General features: G+C 44.2%; 1 protein-coding gene and 1 long non-coding RNA gene across 2 annotated transcripts in view; both read right to left on the bottom strand.

Moving 5' to 3' along the window:
* The window catches only part of LOC123517537 (low-density lipoprotein receptor-related protein 2-like), a 346506-nt gene that overhangs the window by 295936 nt on the left and 28937 nt on the right, over window positions 1-21633 (bottom strand).
* On the bottom strand, window positions 6638-14855 carry LOC123517540. The gene is made up of 2 exons (XR_006678489.1): window positions 14762-14855; window positions 6638-8450 (listed from the first exon to the last, which is right to left on the bottom strand). It is a non-coding gene; the product is annotated as an uncharacterized LOC123517540 (long non-coding RNA).

The following is a 21633-nucleotide window of genomic DNA, read 5'->3' as shown; positions in this document are numbered from 1 at the left end:
CAATATATCAACGATTTCATCTATTTCCTGGTTTTCCTTCACCCAGTTTATGGCTTCTATATATTCCTCTTCCTTGGAAACGCTCGGATTTCTGATTGCAACACTACGTTCAGAACACATATATATTTCAGTTCATTTTCAGATTTTTCTTTTTGTCCAGTGTGTGGATTCCATAATCTCATGTTCTTTCTATATATTCTCCTTACCTGGAAACGTTTTGACTTCTAATTGCAAAGTCAAGGATAATATCAACGTTTCAGGTTTTTCTTCATTCAGTTTACAGTTCTTGATGGCCCAGTGTTGCAGTGTTCTTCTTTTATGCGTTTATTCCTCCCTCGAAAACGCCCTGATTCCCGAAACAATACTCACAGTCCTTCAGTCAACGCCTCCATTCATTTTCACGTTTTTCATTCGCTACGTTTACGCCATCTAATGATTCTCCTCTTCCCTGAAAAATTAGACCCACGAGACAGTGCGCCAGCTTATCCCCTTTCCTTGTATCCTGTGACCTCGCCGCGCGTGACACAACAGGATCGGCACACGGAACTCCCCATGCGCCGGCAAAGGAGGGTGGAAGCTGCCCTTCTGGCCGCTCTCCCCCAACCCCAACAACCACGGAAGGAAGAAGGATGCAGAGGAACAGTTAGCGACACAGCGGCTGCGTCTCGTGGGAAACAGAAACCAAATGACTGGGAAAAATTTGTTACTGAATGTTCGTGAATGTGTATTGTAATTATTCATCGTTTACTTTTTTTTTCTATTACTCGTCTCTCGTTTATTTAAGTGAATATGTATTTCTCTCTCTCTCTCTCTCTCTCTCTCTCTCTCTCTCTCTCTCTCTCTCTCTCTCTCTCTCTCTCGTTAGCTCAAATAAAGCACCCCGCTAACACAACCTATTCATCAGCTGCTCCTAATTTGATGAAAACCTGGATTAGTTTTGTTGCACGTTCGTTCATGCGCATGGGAGCTTTCCTACCCGTGTGTGTGTGTGTGTGTGTGTGTGTTAATGTGGCTTGTACGTTACCCACCCCTCCTCTCCCCTCACTCCCCTTGCTTTCCTATCCAGGCTATCCTCACCCTACCCTACCATTGCCTTGCCTTCCCTTCCCCTCCCAGCGGCACATTGAGGGTCACTCGAACCATGACTGGGCGGCTGCTGCAGGTATCTCGCTCACCTTGACGCCCGCACGACCTCCCGCCCGGCAACACACTCCACTCCACCACAACCCACCACCACCACCACCACTGACGACCAAGATGGCAGGGTACACCACCACTAGCGCCACCATCACCACCACCACCACCACGATCACGGTTGGATCATGAGGATCATCAAGACTTTTACTACTACTACTACTACTACTACTACTACTACTACTACAAAAATAACAACAATAATAGAAAAAACATCAACTACAAATACAAAAAAGAAAAGAAAGAAAACAGATACCACGAAATACCACCACCACCACCACCACATCCACAACCGACACTCACAAACAACAACAATAGCCACCACCACCACCACCACCACCTCACACCTTACGGCACACAACACTACCAACCGCTTGAAGAAGAAGAAGAAGAAGAAGAAGAAGAAGAAGAAGAAGAAGAAGAGAAGAGAGTGGATAGGGTACAGAACTAGGCTTACCACCTGAGCCTGGAGCCACTGAGACCCATGCCACCAAACAGGCCACGCATGCGCACATTCTACTGAGATGGTGAGAGGTGTGGTGAAGTGCTGCGCGTGAAGGGAATACATAATGGTGCGCAAATAGAAGTGAACGAAGGGAACACGTGACTAGAGGACACGTGATCAGAGGGAAGCACACGTGAGAGAAATGTGTAAGAAGCGATCACTGAGAAAATATAAGTAGTAGTAGTAGTAGTGGTGGTGGTGGTGGTGGTGCGTTACAAAACATGATGTTATAGGTAATGTAAATAACTCTCATAAATCAACAGCACAAGTCTCTCTCTCTCTCTCTCTCTCTCTCTCTCTCTCTCTCTCTCTCTCTCTCTCTCTCTCTCTCTCTCTGTCCACCTGAATAAAACCCTCAGCAAGACAATTTACTTTAATTTTCTCTTTCCTCTACTATTTTCCCCTCTAAAATTTCCTGAATTACCTCCACGCACAAACTCACGTAACACAACAGAAACAAACCTCAAACACTAAATAAATAATAAATAAATAAATCCCCATCTAATATACCAAAAAGAAATCCAACATGAAATAAATCCCTCAACTCATCTCGATCTCAAGGGAAACCAAAAAGGAAGGATAGGAAAAAATAACATACGACAGGTTGATGAAGGTGACAGTATTTACAGCACAGAGGAGATATGGATGCCTGGCCACACCAAGGCTAATCACACGACTCAACACTGATCTAAACACTCGCTGGAAATCGCAACTGGAAAAACCCTACATTATTTTTTACCTTCTGTGTCGACGTGAGGAAATAAAACACACACACACACACACACACACACACACACACACACAGAGAGAGAGAGAGAGAGAGAGAGAGAGAGAGAGAGAGAGAGAGAGAGAGAGAGAGAGAGGTAAGAAGATACACGGAGGTTATGGTGTTTCTCCTGGGAGGAGGAGGAGGAGGAGGAGGAGGAGGAGGAGAAGGAGGAGGAGGAGGAGGAGGAGGAGGAGGAGGAGGAGAAGGAGAAGGAGAAGGAGGAGGAGGAGGAGGAGGAGGAGGAGGAGGAGAGAACTGACAAGAAAGACATGGAGATATGTTATTCCGGGGAGAGAGAGAGAGAGAGAGAGAGAGAGAGAGAGAGAGAGAGAGAGAGAGAGAGAGAGAGAGAGAGCAAAACAAACACATCCACCATCTATTGCGTCGTCACAATCGAAGTCACATTATTTTATACAGTGCGTTTCAACACTGTTCAAATTTCCACGAGGAGGAGGAGGAGGAGGAGGAGAAAGAAGAGGAGGAGGAGGAGAAGGAGGAGGAGGAGAAGGACGAAAACCAAGACGAAGACGAAGACGAAGACGAAGACGAGGACGAAAAGGAGGAAGAGAAGAAGGAAGAAAAGAAGAAGACTGGCGAGACCTTAGGAAAGAAAAGAAAAAAAAAAGAAAAACACAGGGAGATGAGGAAACGAGAAATAGAAAAACAAAAAACACTCGGAAAATATTAAAGCTCATGCACATATTTTTTCTTTCACCTTCCATGAATTTCACAGTTAAAAAATAAATAAAGAAAAGTAAGAAAAAGAAAACACGTATGAAATAAGTGATTTTTATGTTTGATCCCTCGCATAATGCTCTTGACTTCTGCAGCGACCCAGGGAATAAAGAAAGAGAGGAAAATGCATTGGAAAAGAAAAGAAAAAAAAAAACACGTAACTAATGGGATGAAAAATAATAGCAATAAAAATTCACACACAAAAAAATTATATATATTGTCATGTGCGATGCATTCAATAAGAGCGTTACTGAATTCTCCTTTTATTTATTCATTTATTTTCATTTACTTCCATTTTTTATCTCTCTCGTATAGGATGAAATACAAAACAGTGAGTAAAAATTAGATTCAAATCCCATTCCAGTGTGGTTCAATCCCCACAAAAGTTCATTAATCCTTTTCAGTAGCATGGCATCGGTTCCAATCTTACTCTGGTCATTATTACCGGATTATACTGAGATTAAAGATCGTATTTTTTTTTTTTTGCGACTACCGAGATTAACCCTTTCACTACCATGACGCCTTTCCATATTCACTCTCTTTATTATTTGGTGATTTTATACAGCTTCAGAAACTTATGTGGGGGATTAAAATGGTGAGGACTTTGGCCATTAATCTTCTTACCTCCATAGACTCTTCCTAATATCAATAAAAGAGTCTAATCGCACATTGATGCGTCCCAGTACTAAAAACAGAGATTCCAGATGGTATTTTTTGCGACTTACGGAATTAAAAACAGTATGTTGAATTAGTCGCCCACACAAAATTAACTTCACGGCAGGGAAATGGATCTGAGTAAAGCTACGGTTACACTAGCCACTGCTACCCATGGGCCCAGCCTTGGGCCTGGGACGGAGGCCAGCCTTATGCCTAGGTTTACAAGGCAAGTGGTTACACACAGCCCAGCCCCAGTCCTGGGCACTCTTGATCTTGATTTTGATACTTGGTGCGCCGTTCTAAACAAAGCGCATCAGACCTCAAGATGGCTTCTCTAGGAGACTATATATGGCCTCTTGTGGCCACGCAATGGACTTTTCAACAGAAGCCATGTTTAAAACCTTGCCCTGCAGCGTGTGTTTGTTTACATCTGAGGATTTCCCAGGTCAAGCGAGGGATGATGTTTTCTAATAATTTGTGTGCAGCTAATTATAACTAATCTTGCATGAAAATAAATAAATTGCATATATAGTGATAGAATATCTAGATATTTTATTATTTAGGAAAATTTGCGTTTAGTTGTTTGCGTGAATAATATAGTCTCTTAGTTCCTAGTGGTGTGCCCAGGCCTAGAGCTGGGGAGAAAACGGTCTGGCGCGTCCACTCAACTTTGCCCTGGGCTGGGCGATTTAGCCAGGGCTGGGCGCCCAGGCCTGGCTAAATCGCCTAGCCCAGGGGTATCAGTGACTAGTGTAACCGCACCTTTAAGCGTCTGTTTCCGTCCAGCCTTCATATAGACTATTTCGAAAGTGGAATATACGAAGATATCTCTAAAAAAAATAACTGATTACCTTTTCTTTACCGTTTTCCTTAACTTTCCGGAGACCAGCACGCCAATTGAACATTTTTTTTATTCATTTCTTATCATCTGTTCTCATCGACACGTAAAGAATGAATAGATACAGTGATAGCGAGGCAGTGACGATGAAAGTGGTGATGGTAGTGGTGGTGGTGGTGGTGGTACACGTAAGCAACACACACACACTCCAAGCACCGCCGCGTCACTCACTTTTATACTCTTTTCAAGCCCATCATTGTACGTTTGAAATATGAACCTGCGTGTCACCCACCGACTGCAACTTTCATTTCGTGACTTCCTGCGAGCTTGAGTCCCTTGTGTGAATAGCCTCGGCCAGTGTGTCATTAAAGTAAGATCGCACGTACTGTACTTAATCATACCTACGTGCCTGCGACCTCTGCGCCTTCCATGCTATGTGCTGGGTGTGTGTGAAGCAGTCATGGTGAGGCTTGAAGTGTCGTTGCATCATCGTCATCAGTGTCATAGGCAGTAGTAGTAGTAGTAGTAGTAGTAGTAGTAGTAGAAGTAATAGTAGTAGTAGTAGTAGTAACATCACCAGCACAAGCAATAATAACAATTCCAACATACAGACTCATAATTATTGCCTTTACCCGAAAGAGAGAGAGAGAGAGAGAGAGAGAGAGAGAGAGAGAGAGAGAACAGGGCATCCAGACTCACGCACAGCACAAGCGGCGGCGAGGCAACAAACACACACACCGCAGTGGCAACTGGTGCGGCACGCGTATCTCCTGCCACCACAGAAACAACTTCCTTGAACTGTGTACACGGGCACGGCAAGGTGACCGCTGTGGGGCGTAGTCTTTTGGCCGCCAGGGGAGGGGAGGAGAGAGAGGAGAGGGAGGTGAAAGGGGAGGGCGGGGTGGGCGAGGTGGGCACAAGAGGCATGCAAGGCTGAAGTACAAACTGGCTAGGCGGGGGAGGAACTGGGGAGTGAGTTAAGAGTTGAGGATTACACAACACAAGCCTTAGCGAGATGGGATCCAAGACTTGTATTCCTAAATGCTTTGGGTTCTCACTAAGACTACTTTCCAAGGCCACAGAGATAGTCAGTTATGTTCTTTCGATAGCTGTTTCCTAAAAGCGATGCATACTCTTTGTTAAATTGTCACTATATTAATGAAAGCGCCTTTGAACACTATTACAACTTCCACTAAAGGATGGTAAGAGTACAGAATCCTTGTTTATTACTAGAAACATGAAAACACTTGAAAATTCCAAATATTTTGCACTAGAGCTTGTTAAAGATGTAGAATTCTTGCTAAACTATCACTTGAATTGCGAAAACAACCTTGTAAACCTTAGTAACTTTCAAGAGAACCTGTTAAAAGTGCAAACTCCTTATCAAACTATCACTAGAAACATGAAAGCACTATTGAGAGACCCAGGAACTCAAAGTAAACCCTGTTAAAAGTAGCACAGAGAAGACGCTGAAATGTGTGACAATTCGGAGCCAGAGAAAAAAAGAAAAAGAAAACGTGAAACAAAACTAGTATCCTGAGCAGTGTGGTTGGGGTTTGGTGGTACGAGTAAGTGTTAGCAGCTGTCACGCGTTGCTGCCCTGAGGTCTGTGTATTGGGTGTTGCTGCAGTGGGGGTGTCCCTGTCCCCCACCCACCACCACCACCCTCACCACCACCACCACCACCACCAGGCACTTCTCAGAATTTGGGGAAAAACAAGGATCACCTTATCCATGTTTAAAATTTTCCTATACCTTCACCTCGCCTGCTTACTAAACATAATACGAGACGAGTCATTGTAGCTTGAAGGCATTTCCTCTCGTCCTTTGTCGTGTTTATTGTTCCTATTCCTATTGTGTTCTACTGGAGTTGTATATTTCTTTGTATTGATAAACCATTCTTCTAGTGTCATTTACTTGTTGTGTTTTTAATTTCTTAATTGTGTTTTACTAAAGTATATTCTGACGTTATTTTGGTTAGGTTAGGTTAGGTTAGGTCAGGAGTTGTATATTTCTTTGTATTGGTACACTGTTGTTCCCGCGTCATCTAATTGTTGTGTTTTTATGTTCATTTTTCTATTGTGCTTTACTGAAGTATATTCTGACGTTATTTACATGCATTATAGAAAGCTTTCCTATTTATCTATTTTTCTTTTTCTTTTTTTTTTTTTTTGGTGAGCGTGGTAAATTAGAGGCCATTATTCTTTTATTCATTTATTTATTTAACGGATTTTGTGTCCCCGTCTGTTCTCCTTCCCTTCATGCATGATAAAAGGAACATTCACTGCAGTTTGTTATTGGAACCTTTCATCGCTTGCAGGAAACGTATTGATTTTTTTTTTTTTCTTTTTGGTCTCGTACTCCAGCGTGTTTAATGTTTTCCTTTCTACAGAGTTTTCATTAAGTAAACTTCTCTGATTCTCTGCCATGAAACACTGTCCTTCAAATCCTTCGACGCACTGGCCAGGCATTGCATCGCTTCAAGAACACGTATGAATTTCCTCTTGTTATTGCTTAAGCGTGTTTACTGCTCTGATTCCTACCATGCTTTCGTTTAGGGGCATTCCTCCGTCGTATAATAATGTTTTCATATGCGAATACACACTTGCTAGACATCCTTAAAGAAACACCTGTTGACTTCCTGTCTTGCATCGGTATGTAAACTACTCCATTTCTTATCGCATTTCTGCGTACTGCATCCATCAGTGTCCCTAATGTTGTCCATCGCATGACCTAGCACACTTCACTGGTATTGTTACAAGGAAGAAAAATCTGTTGTTACAAGAGAACCTGCTGTTGTCATACTAACACGTGATGTGGAACTAATACTGTGCACTTCTTTCCTTCATAAATGTTGTATTTGTAAAGCTGAGACACACTCGCTCTAGATATGTACACTGAAAGACGAATATAGAGAAGAAAATAAGAAAAAAAATGTTTCGTCTTAAGAATAAACGCTGCAGCCACACCAATACGTGAGATCAGCGCTGTAAACATTCCGCAGCGGGTCAAAACAGCAGGAGAGCACCTGTGTTTTGAGCGACAGTGCTGCGGCGGCGAAAAATAATACTGACACTAAACGACGCAGTAGTGACAGCCGTGCCTGGCTGGAGGAGGGGAGGGCGTGTCCCAGCCATAACAGAGAGGACGGGACGTGCCGCCAAGCCTCCTCCTCCGCCGCCGGTAATCAGTCTGATCCCCCCGAGCTGTTTGTTGCTCGTCACTGGGCTCAGCGAAGGCTCCTTGGGATTCACAGGCAAGCGTACGTGGGGATGGGGAGGGAGGAGAGTCAGCGCTAGAGAGGACGAGGAGGCGAGGCGATCCGGCGATAAGGAGGAGGTGAGATAAAACAAGGGAGGAGGACTTGCAGAACTATGTAGCTGGGAGGAGGTAATGTAGCACTGAGGTGGAGGCGATGGAAGAGTACAATGAGAGAAGAGGTGGAGACGAGGCAAGGTTAGAGGGAGAGGAATGGGAGGAAGAGGAATGAAAAAAAAAAAAAGAAGAGAGGAAACAGCAATGCCTTTTCTCTCTCTCTCTCTCTCTCTCTCTCTCTCTCTCTCTCTCTCTCTCTCTCTCTCTCACTTCATCAGTGGCCCTCCCAGATCAAGCAGTACATACGTAAATGCTGTTAAGATCTTTAAGGGAGTCTCCCCCATTTAATTTCACAGATCCGTGCTTCCTATCCACATTATACGGCTGTAATGTCGTGGTTTTTTATTCTCTCTCTCTCTCTCTCTCTCTCTCTCTCTCTCCTCAACTGTTTCCTTGCTCCGTTGCTTCTTCCTCTCTGTATTTGTCATCCCTATTCTCTCAGTCTGTCTGTTTGTCTCTCTTCTTTGTTTTTGTCTCCGTTAGTCTCTGTGTCTGTCTGTTTGTCTGTCTGTCTTCTTTGTCTCCGTCTGACTTCCCTCTTGGAGCTGCCAATTAGTATAGAGGTAAATTACAGCAAACACACACACACACACACACACACACACACACACACACACACACACACACACACAGTTAGTAAGTCAGTATCGTACAGTATAAATGAACGGTTGACTATATATTTCTATTTCTTTTTATTTTTAATGAAAGAAGAGATGAATTCTATGGGAAAAAATCAACAGAGGACGTAAAAATCTGTTCGTGTGTGCTTTATTATGAGATATGTCAAGTGTGGGACATTTTACGAGAGAGGAGCAGTGACGAAGAGGATAAGGACTGGTGAAAATAAAGGGCTAGTCTCTAAATAAAGCAGAAAAAAAGAAACAGTGACACAGAGACTAAAGACTGGTAAAAATAAATAAAGTGCCAATCTCTAAATAAAGCAGAAAAAAAGTCACAAAGAGGATAAAGACTGGTAAAAAAATAAAGTCCATCTCTAAATAAAGCAGAAAAAAAACAGACTCCATTTTTTTCTTTTATGTAGGGAAGAGGGCCAATCAAAGCCAAAAAAAAAAAAAAAAAGATTAAAAATAAAAAAAATGTGAAGAATCTTAAAACTAATCCTCTTGCACGTATCCTTATCCTCTTAACACTTTAGTTCCTCCTAAAACCACTCTATCTAACAAACCAGTCAGTCTTTCAAATTATTAGCCTCAATGCAATATCTCCTTATGTTCGTGGCTGTCTATATACCTCTAGTTACTTCCCAGCATGGAGTCTCCCCCTTTCCCTCATTTCCCTCGCCACAGGAGGAAGCAGAGGGAGGCATCGAGGAACACGGGGAACTAAGGAAGTGTTCGGTACGCCCTGCATTCTCCTCCTGCTCTCCTCCTGCTGTTCTTGTACGTTAGTGTGCCAATAAACCCAATTACTATTTCCCACAAGAAGCTCTGAGTGCAATATCCTGAGAGAGAGAGAGAGAGAGAGAGAGAGAGAGAGAGAGAGAGAGAGAGAGAGAGAGAGAGAGAGAGAGAGAGAGAGACAGAGGATGACGATATTGCAACCAAAAAATCTCTCTCTCTCTCTCTCTCTCTCTCTCTCTCTCTCTCTCTCTCTCTCTCTGCCAATACAATAAAACACAACACAAAATTCCTCCCCTTCCTCTCTCTTTCTCTTTCTCTCCATTTCTTTTTCTCCGGGCCCGATCTGCCTTCTTTACATATTTTCCCAGCCGTCTCAGCTCCTCCTCTTCCGTGTTCCGGGTGACTTGGTCCACCGAGGAATTATTGGGCCCAGATGTCCTCCCCCCAGGCCTCTACTCGTCCCCGTGTGTGTGTGTGTGTGTGTGTGTGTGTGTGTGTGTGTGTGTGTGTGTGTGTGTGTGTGTGTGTGTGTGTGTGTAAGTGGTGGAGACGCTCTTCAGAAGAATAAAGAAAAGCATAAAGGAGAGCACCAAAATAGGATCGAATGACCTTCACTTCACCAAGAAACACCACTTGTGACCCTCTTGTTTACTGGAAGATGCCTTGCTACAGACCTGCTCCTCTTCTTTTCCTCTCCTTTTCCTCCTCCTCCTCTTCGCCTTGCCATCACACGCCACTCGCCAATCACTCCAACACTCACCTGCAACAAGAGAACATTTCATTTAAATATCATACACATGTGCAAATGCATTTATCTCCCCTGTGTGTTAAAGTCAAGCTCGTGACACCACCGACTCGAACAGTAATAAAACTTACAGCTCGTGAATGGTGGACCAATGCATCCAGAATATCTCTACCACTTTCAGATTTTTGCCCTAACACAGCGAAGCGGAGTTGAGAGGAAGGGAGTCGGCGGGGAGTTGGGAGTGTGAGGCGCCGCCCAGCCAGTCACCCAGTTAGCCAGTCAGCCAGTCAGCCAGCCGACCCGACCCGACCCGACCCGACCCTGCCAACCAGACACACAGACACCCAGACAGCCAGCCAGCCAGCCAGCCAGCCAGTCAGCCTCACTCTCTCAGTCCCCCCCAGTCATGCCTCACTCCCTTCCTGACGCCGGATATACACTTTTGAATTCCGCTTCGGCACATACAAATCTTTGTTTATTTAGCGACGAACAGTTGCCAAACTAACTCCATTCTGTAATCCCCATAACGCGGGAAAAAGGGGAATCCACCGACAAACTATAGCATATTCTTCTCTCCCCACAAACACACAAACACACGCACGGGGAAAAAAAGAGAGAAAAAAAAAGCCTGCACACTGAACCTAGACCAGAGGGAGGGTACACAGCCGCGCCTGGTATTCGGGAATGGGAATGAGAACACTGGGAACACTGATAATATCTTTCCGCCAGCACTCAACACGACTCCTGGCCAATGGCGGCGTCAGTACCGGGTTAAATTCCCTATTTATTGTCTTATCGGCCACGATACACCACTGCTGGAATTTCATTTACGCGTTACTGTGGCAGGATGCGGCCAGCGGGGGCATCAGTGGGACATGGAGGCAGTGGTGGTGGTAGGGAGGGGGCGTCCATGTCCATGTCCGCGGTAACAGGGCTCGAGGACACCGAGGACAGCAAGGACACGGTAACCACCACGCAGGCAGCCTTCACAAAAGTGTTGCAATCCTGTCATACATCACCACTCCATGCTTCAGTTGGTAATATTGATTAAGTTTCCCAGAGGCCACATTCCTGGAAGTCCTGTGCACCACTACAATGCTTCATTTCACTGTGCATCCCCGAGGCTATTCACAGATGTGGGGTCTCCTTAGCCGGTAGTCTCAAACGTTTTGTTCTCTCATCAAGACGATTTTCAGAGGCCACGGGGAGTCACGATAGGATGAAAAGTAAGGGATCCAAATTTAATAAAGCTGAATTTTAATTTTCTTTAATAATTCAGTATCATGACGCGTTTCCACATTCATTTTGCTTACTATTTGGTGATTTGATACAGCTCCAGAAACTTATGTGGGAATATAATAGTGAAGACTCTGGCCATTAATCTTGTGACTTCCATAAACCCTTCCAAATGTCAATAAAATGGTCTAATCGTACACAAAACTCGAGGTAAAAATGTGTCAGTACTGATGGGATTTATAAGAAAGAGATGGGGGAATAAGTGGCTCTCACGTGAAATGACAAGTACTGGAAGAGACTCAGTAATTTTCTAATAAAGTCAATGAATGAAGATCAGATGAATTAACGGATAGAGATAACAGGTGGATAGAACTAGGTACGTTTCATAAAGGGACTGGCACTTGTCGACCTACTGGCTTATTGCAGCTTCCCTTTATTTTCTAATGTTAGGTCAGGTCACTTCAGGCAACGTGCAAGTCATAGCCATCGTCACAAAACCCTAGAATATCAAGCCTGGAATCAAGCTGGAGGTGAACAAAAGGTCAGACAGCTCTCGCTAACTGCTGCTTTTCCTGCTCTCTCTCTCTCTCTCTCTCTCTCTCTCTCTCTCTCTCTCTCTCTCTCTACCCAACAGTGCAACAATTTCACTTCACAATTTATTTTTTCCTAACTCCTCCCTTAAAAGCAGCTCATGTTGTACCCGTTTTCCTTCCCCTCAATGAAGACAACTACTGCTTACGTCGTGACATAAATTGAAGCAAAGCCGGACCAATTTTTTCCCCATAATCACCAACATACCTACATCTTTTTTTAGGCAAACTTCTATTAGTCTCCTGAGTAATGATGTAGCTTAGAAACGACTTAATTAACAAGCCAGTCTCTTAACACCTTCTGTACCATGACGCATTTCCATATTCACTGTGCTTACTAGTTGGTGATTTTTATACAGCTTCAGAAACTTAGGTGGAGGGGATTAAAATAGTGAAGACTGTGGCCATTAAGTTTCTGACCTCCATGTCAATAAGATGGTCTAATCGTACATAAATCTGAAGGTAAAAATGTGTCCCTGTATTGAAGGGGTTAACAAATCTTTTCCATAGTTCTGTACCTTCAAAAAAAAATAACGTTTAAACAAACTATTCACCCTTCCGTGCTACCTCCATGGAAACTATTATACTGTGTTCTGAAGGTTAGCGAAATACAAGCATGGAAATGAAAAGGCTTTATATTTCACCCAAGTGTTGACAGAGGCATTGCAAGGAGACTCAGACTTCATGTTCACACAGTTAGCTAAGCGCCGCCGCCAGAAGCTACACTGCATCAGCACGCGGGGGAAAGAAAGAAGCAAGGGAAGTAAAGAAGAAAACGCTGACAGATGGAAACAGCAAGAGTAAATTCCAGACAAGAAAATAATGAAACCGAGACTGTGCAAGCATTATTCTCTCTCTCTCTCTCTCTCTCTCTCTCTCTCTCTCTCTCTCTAACATGATGCAGCACTTCACAGAACATGGAAATCTTCTGAGCAGGAGGAGAAATAACAAGTCGTGTCTATCATTCAGAATTTAGGTTAAAAAAGAAAAACTTCATAGTAGAAAAAGATAAAACGGTGAGTGATATTTAGGTGGAGAGAGAGGAAGAGAAAAAAATGGAGGAATGAAATGGTGAAAAGGAAAGCGACGTGACTGCATTGTTTTCATCATCTGTGACTTTACGACCACATTTTGCGCCAAAAATGTTTCCTTCTTGAAAAGTTTTTATGGCATCACGTGTCCTGCTGTTCATATCTTGACTGACAGCGTTGGTAAAAAGAAAGTTTCCTTATAACAAAAACATTTCCAGCATCCTCCTCCTCCTCCTCCTCCTCCTCCTCTCCCTCCACCTCCTCCTCCCCCTCCACCTCCTCCTCCTCCTCCTCCTCCTACTACTACTACTACTACTACTACTACTACTACTACTACTACTACTACTACTACTACTACTGCTGCTACTGCTACTGCAACGAACAAGAAGAAAATGAAAAGAAGAAGAAGCAGAAGAAGAAGAAGAAGAAGAAGAAGAACAAGAACAAGAACAAGAACAACAATAACAACGACGATACTACCACCACCAACAACAACAAAAACAAAAGAGAGAGAGAGAGAGAGAGAGAGAGAGAGAGAGAGAGAGAGAGAGAGAGAGAGAGAGAGAAAGGTCATGCAGATTTCTCCCTCCTCTATGCATACTAGAGTCAGCGGATCAAAACAAGAGAGCCACGTCCACAGTCCCTTATCACCGGCTAATCACAGGAGCACGTCAGGTATTCAAGTCCATTGCAGGGAGGGCAAATGTTGTGTCTTCGTGCTCACAACCCCATTAACCCTATTACGAGATGGCTGAGAGGGGAAAAACACAAAACACATACTTGGAACCTCTCTCTCTCTCTCTCTCTCTCTCTCTCTCTCTCTCTCTCTCTCTCTCTCTCTTTTGTGGTGCCTTTAAACACGCTGACACACACACACATACAAAGAGAGAGAGAGAGAGAGAGAGAGAGAGAGAGAGAGAGAGAGAGAGAGAGAGAGAGAGAGAGAGAGAGAGAGAGAGAGACAATGCTTTCACCTCTTCAAGACACATGTTAGGAAACACAAACCTGAGCTATAAAAATATGATGGAGGTGATGATGAGGGTAATAACAGCAATAATGATAATGGTAATAACAATAATAATAACAGTGATAATGATGATGATAATAATGAGTCACCAGGAAAATAAAGCGTCACTCTCACTTTCTTTGTTTCGTTGATGAAAAAAAAAAAGAAAAGAAAACAGTAAATGAATAAATGCATAAATAAATAAGAAAAACGTGACGAACGAACGGAATAAGAAAAAAATGATAATAATAATAATAGCAACAACAACAATAGTAACAATAAGGCATAGAACATAACAAACACTCCACCCAGCAACCCACCCCTTCTCCTCCTGATCCTCCTCCTCCAACTCCTTTTACTTCATCCCCCAAAATAAAAGTAGGAAAACGCTTAATTTCATGCACGAGTATTGTATTATGTCACTGCTGTCACAACTTTCGCTCTTTTCCCTTACCTCTCCCTCTCCCTCTCCCTCTTCTAAACTCCCGGAGGCTAAGGAGGAAGGAAAATCACGCCACCTGTCACACGCCATCTGTCGGAGCCTTCACTAACCACCACCTGTTTCCCTTCCCTTGTGAGCCGCACCACGAGGAGATGGAGGAGGAGGAGGAGGAAGGTGTAAGCGTTGCGGTGACTCACGCACTCGTCACCACCACCACCACCACTATCAATGACTCTCACTCTTACCTACGTAGTATAAGACAGCTCGTTGAGAACACCTCTCTCTCTCTCTCTCTCTCTCTCTCTCTCTCTCTCTCTCTCTCTCTCTCTCTCTCTCTCTGTATCACGCCTCGCCTCACTGCCTTCCCTTACCTCGACACGACACACACACACACACACACATACACACACGCCACGTCATAACATTCTTCCTTCTTTCTGTAAACCACACACACACACACACACACACACACCACCACCACCACCACCACCACCACTATTCCACATCACCCAACCACACTTCCTGCCCCTTTCATTCCGCTGCCACGCGCATCATGCTCAACGTGCGCTGGATTTCCTGCCTATTCCAGGGCGTAGTAAGAAAGCACCAGTCGAGGAACAGAAATGCGAGGCGTGGCTGAGGGAAACATGGCCGCTGATAGGAGTTTAAAGTCCTGAGAGAGAGAGAGAAGAGGTAGTGAGGACAAGTAGAGGACAAGGAGAATGGTGAGGAGGAAAAAGGATAAGGGAGGGGTTGTGAATTATGCATGTAGAAGGAATGAGAATGAAGGAAGGAAGGAAGAAAGGACAGGGAAAAATTAAAAAAAAAAAGGAAGAGGATAAGGGAAAGAAGATGAAGGGTATACATAAGTGTCTGAATATAGGTCTCTCTCTCTCTCTCTCTCTCTCTCTCTCTCTCTCTCTCTCTCTCTCTCTCTCTCTCCACAATCACTTCACTACACTTACTCACTCGTGCATACCGTTTGTCTGTCTGTGTGTGTGTGTGTGTGTGTGTGTGTGTGTGTGTGTGTGTGTGTGTGAGTGTGTGATCAAGTATATCAGTAATGCATGTATCATTTATTACACCACTGAAGGAGGGAAGGAAGGAGGAAAGGAGGGAGAGAGCAAGGAGGGAGGGAAGGAGAACCACGGAGCGAAACAGAGACAGAGAGAAGGAACATACACAAAACACCCTCTCTCTCTCTCTCTCTCTCTCTCTCTCTCTCTCTCTCTGACCCACTTCTATTTCTCCCTGCGTTGCTTTGTCCCTTCTTCACCCCTCCCTCCTTTTTTTTTCTTCTCTTTTCCCGCCTCGTCTTTCTTTCTCTTCTTCTCTTCCTCCACCCTTCATTATCTTCCTTATCTCCTCATCGCGTCAACATCACGTCACTCAAACTTATCTCCTCCATCATCTTATGTCCCTCTTTTTCCCTTCTTTCTTTTCATTCATTCATTATTTTATTTTTTTGTTATTTTATTTAAGTTTTCTGTCACTTAACTCAGACCATTTTTTTTTTACTCTTATATTTGTTTGTCTCGGTCTGTCTCTGTGTGTGTGTGTGTGTGTGTGTGTGTGTGTGTGTGTGTGTGTCATGTTTTCAATTACTTATGGAACCTTTTAGCTTTATTCCCTCTCTTTATTCAATCTCATCTTGTTCTTTCATCTGTCTTCCAGTTCATCACTTCATCTTATTCCTCTGTCCTTTCTTTTCCTTCCACAGACTCACCCTTTTCTCCTCCTCCTCCTCTTCCTCCTCCTCCTAGACGCTGCTCTCTTCCCGCCCTCCCTTCCTCCTTTCCTCCACAGGTCAATACCTCCTTTGGGTCGCCCTTAAAAGTTTTATCTCCATCCTGCTTCCCGTCAGAGCAGTCTCTCCACAAAAGCGCTGATGAAATCCTCCCGCCAGAGTGAGGACCTGAAGAGCTGCTGACGAAGGAGGAGGAGGACGAGGAGGAGGAGGAGGAGGAGGAGGAAGGAAGGGACAGTGATGGGATGAGGAAGATAGTGATGGTACTACTACTACTACTACTACTACTACTACTACTACTACTACTACTACTACTACTACTACTACTACTACTATTACTGCTACAACTACTGCAACCATCACAACCTCTACAAAACCTCGTCATGCAACGGTACTTCTGAGACAAAAAAAAAGGAAAAAAGGAGGAAAACGAACCAACGGAGATAGAACGAAATAACATAAAAAAGAACGAAAGAGAGAGAGAGAGAGAGAGAGAGAGAGAGAGAGAGAGAGAGAGAGAGAGAGAGAAAGAAAGCAACAAATGTGAAACTGGAGTAACGGCAACACCACTATCAGATTGTAACTTGAGCAAAAACCGTGCCAACAGGAAATGAACACAAGAAGAGGTAAGAACGAGGAGGACGAGAGTGGGAGGCGACGGAGGGCGAAGGAGGGAACAGGGGACGAAAGTGTGGGGAGGTGGGGGAAGCAAACTTTCTCCTACTGATATACTTAGGAGGTGAGGGAGATATGGAGCAGTGAGGGGAGGGGAGTGGGAAATAGGGTGGAAGGGTGCAGAATGAGGAGAGGAAGCAGTAAAGTAGTAGTAATAGTAGTAGTAGTAGTAGTAGTAGTAGTAGTAGTAGTAGATGTTGTTGCTTTTTGTTGTGATAGTATCTAACTTAACTTTATTTAACTACCATTATTGTTCCATGTAGTGTCTTTCCTGTGATATGCGACCACTACCATAGCCTGCCTGCACCATTCATTATCCACCTAAGAAAAACCATTACTCCCTGAACTACTCCATTTAATACCATTTTCATATCAAACCTTAACTAACAGCCAGCCTTTCCACCATTACCCTTCCAGAGAATCAAACCACCATCACTACCATGGCCATTCAATCCACCATCAGCCTCAATCTTTACTACCATTCATTACCATAACTTTCCTCCTCTCTAACTGGACAATTTCCCGACCATTACCAAGAAAACTGACAGTCAACTACCATCCTATTACTACTCTCCCATCCACTACCCATTAACCTAACTAACTCTTCCCTTGCTGAACAAATTTTCCACCTATTTATCTTTCAAGGGGATCCAACTACTACCACTGCATCCACCACCACCACTACCACCGTCGCCGCCTCCTGGCCAGTAATAATGCCTGCAGTAGGGTCCTCACCTCTCATAAACCTGCCCCCTCCGAAGACAAACACAGCCTGACGGGGGAAGGTTGTGAACGGGAACTTGATTGCACGAGGGACGACTTTTAAACAGTGCACAATAATCCACCAGCTTCCGAGCTACTCAAAGGCTCTTAACTCGTGGAAGACTGCATGGGCTGGAAGGAGTGAAGCTTCTACTGAGGACGAATGGAGAAATTTTGGCTCCATACTCTTGACGGGTTTGTTTTCCCATTAGCCTGCTTCTCAAAGGCCACGCACGGATATGGTTACTTGGGTTCTTATGCATATTTTCCCTGTTACTAGTAAAAAAAAAAAAATTTCTTATTACTTCTGTTTATAATGACAGATAAGGTGAAAGTATCAATCAAATCTACAGGTGACAATCTATTTATCATTCCAACCATAAATTGACCTATTCTGCTTTAAAACACCCGAAAGGAACAAGAATGCACTTTCTTGCGTTTTCCATCTCCCTGTGCATTTATTTTGAGGTCAAAAGTACACGTGGATGATGAAAACGAAGTGCGTGAGGGCGAAACACACACACACACAAAGATTCAAGATAGCCAAAAATACAGACTGTCACGCAAAACAACACTGAATCTACGCTAATCTGTAATCTAAGTGTCAAAGTTCCCTGTCATCCAGCCGCCCAAACCTGGAAAGTCCACCTTCAGTCACCAGTACCAGTAGGAGCGTCAGGCAATGGAGCATCACAGCGGCATCAAAACATCATCACCAAACAATATTTTTACTGCCCCCAGACAAATTGGAATCCTCACAGACACAACACGGCAACACAATCACCTTCACCTCCGTTCAAAGCGCCACACTGCAAAATTTTCCGTCACAGCTGCGCGACAAATTTACCCAAGTGTCTCTGGTGTTGTCTAATGTAATAGGATTCTTATTCCCCTTCATTACTGGGACGCATTTTTAACAAGGATTCTTAATCCCCTTCAGTACTGGGACGCATTTTTACCAAGGATTCTTACCCCCCTTCAGTAATGGGACGCATTTTTTCCAAGGATTTTTAGCCCCCTTCAGTACTGGGACGCATATTTACCAAGGATTCTTAGCCCCCTTCAATACTGGGAAGCATTTTTACCAAGGATTCTTAGCCCCTTCAGTACTGAGACGCATTTTTACCAAGGATTCTTAGCCCCCTTCAGTACTGAGACGCATTTTTACCAAGGATTCTTAGCCCACTTCAGTAATGGGACGCATTTTTACCAAGGAAGGATTCTTAGCCACCTTTCAGTACTGGGACGCATTTTTACCAATGATTCTTAGCCCCCTTCAGTACTGGGACGCATTTTTACCAAGGAAGGATTCTTAACCACCCTTCAATACTGGGACGCAATTTTACCAATGATTCTTATCCCCCTTCAGTACTGGGACGCATTTTTACCAAGGAAGGATTCTTAGCCACCCTTCAGTACTGGGACGCATTTTTACCAAGGATTCTTAGCCCCCTTCAGTACTGGGACGCATTTTTACCAAGGAATCTTAGCCCCCTTCAGTACTGGGACGCATTTTTACCAAGGAAGGATTCTTAACCACCTTTCAGTACTGGGACGCATTTTTACCCAGGATTCTTAGCCCCCTTCAGTACTGGGACATATTTTTACAAAGGAATCTTAGCCCCCTTCAGTACTAGGACGCATTATTTCCAAGGAAGGATTCTGAGCCACCCTTCAGTACTGGGACGCATTTTTAACAAGGACTCTTAGCCCCCTTCAGTACTGGGACGCATTTTTACCAATGATTCATAGCCCCCTTCAGTACTGGGACGCATTTTTACCAAGGATTCTTAGCCCCCTTCAGTACTGGGACGCATTTTTACCAAGGATTCTTAGCCCCCTTCAGTACTGGGACGCATTTTTACCAAGGAAGGATTCTTAACCACCTTTCAGTACTGGGACGCATTTTTACCAAGGATTCTTAGCCCCCTTCAGTACTGGGACGCATTTTTACAAAGGATTCTTAGCCCCCTTCAGTACTGGGACACATTATTACCAAGGAATAATTCTGAGCCACCCTTCAGTACTGGGACGCATTTTTACCAAGGATTCTTAGCCCCTTCAGTACTGGGACGCATTTTTCACAAGAATTCTTAGCCCCCTTCAGTACTGGGACGCATTTTTACCAAGGAAGGATTCTTAGCCACCTTTCAATACTGGGACGCAATTTTACCAAGGATTCTTATCCCCCTTCAGTAATGGGACGAATTTTTACCAAGGAAGGATTCTTAGCCACCCTTCAGTACTGGGACGCAATTTTACCAAGGATTCTTAGCCCCCTTCAGTACTGGGACGCATTTTTACCAAGGAATCTTAGCCCCCTTCAGTACTGGGACGCATTTTTACCAAGGAAGGATTCTTAACCACCTTTCAGTACTGGGACGCATTTTAACCCAGGATTCTTAGCCCCCTTCAGTACTGGGACATATTTTACAAAGGAATCTTAGCCCCTTCAGTACTGGGACGCATTTTTCCAAGGAAGGATTCTGAGCCACCCTTCAGTACTGGGACGCATTTTTAACAAGGACTCTTAGCCCCTTCAGTACTGGGACGCATTTTTACCAATAATTCATAGCCCCCTTCAGTACTGGGACGCATTTTACCAAGATTCTTAGCCCCTTCAGTACTGGGACGCATTTTACCAAGGATTCTTTGCCCCCTTCAGTACTGGGACGCATTTTTACCAAGGAAGGATTCTTAACCACCTTTCAGTACTGGGACGCATTTTTACCAAGGATTCTTAGCCCCCTTCAGTACTGGGACGCATTTTTACAAAGGATTCTTAGCCCCCTTCAGTACTGGGACACATTATTACCAAGGAATAATTCTGAGCCACCCTTCAGTACTGGGACGCATTTTTACCAAGGATTCTTAGCCCCTTCAGTACTGGGACGCATTTTTCACAAGAATTCTTAGCCCCCTTCAGTACTGGGACGCATTTTTACCAAGGATTCATAGCCCCCTTCAGTACGGGGACGCATTTTTACCAAGGATTCTTAGCCCCCTTCAGTACTGCGACGCATTTTTACCAAGGATTTTTAGCCCCCTTCAGTACTGGGACGCATTTTTACCAAGGAAGGATTCTTAGCCACCCTTCATTACTGGGACGCATTTTTACCAAGGATTCTTAGCCCCCTTCAGTACTGGGACGCATTTTTACCAATGATTCATAGCCCCCTTCAGTACGGGGACGCATTTTTACCAAGGAATCTTAGCCCCCTTCAGTACTGGGACGCATTTTACCAAGGAAGGATTCTTAACCACCTTCAGTACTGGGACGCATTTTACCCAGGATTCTTAGCCCCTTCAGTACTGGGACGCATTTTACAAAGGAATCTTAGCCCCTTCAGTACTGGGACGCATTTTTACCAAGGAAGGATTCTTGAGCCCCTTCAGTACTGGGACGCATTTTACCAAGGATTCATAGCCCCTTCAGTACTGGGACGCATTTTACCAAGGATTCTTAGCCCCTTCAGTACTGGGACGCATTTTTACCCAGGATTCTTAGCCCCCTTCAGTACTGGGACGCATTTTTACAAAGGAATCTTAGCCCCTTCAGTACTGGGACGCATTTTACCAAGGAAGGATTCTTGAGCCCCTTCAGTACTGGGACGCATTTTTACCAAGGATTCTTAGCCCCCTTCAGTACTGGGACGCATTTTTGCCAAGGAAGGATTCTTAGCCACCCTTCAGTACTGGGACGCATTTTTACCAAGGATTCTTAGCCCCTTCAGTACTGGGACGCATTTTACCAAGGAATCTTAGCACCCTTCAGTACTGGGACGCATTTTTACCAAGGAAGGATTCTTAACCACCTTTCAGTACTGGGACGCATTTTTACCCAGGATTCTTAGCCCCCTTCAGTACTGGGACATATTTTTACAAAGGAATCTTAGCCCCCTTCAGTACTGGGACGCATTATTTCCAAGGAAGGATTCTGAGCCACCCTTCAGTACTGGGACGCA

Source organism: Portunus trituberculatus, chromosome 42 (genome assembly GCF_017591435.1).
Source record: "Portunus trituberculatus isolate SZX2019 chromosome 42, ASM1759143v1, whole genome shotgun sequence".
Lineage (NCBI taxonomy): Eukaryota > Metazoa > Arthropoda > Malacostraca > Decapoda > Portunidae > Portunus > Portunus trituberculatus.
This window is presented reverse-complemented; position numbering and strand designations above follow the sequence as displayed.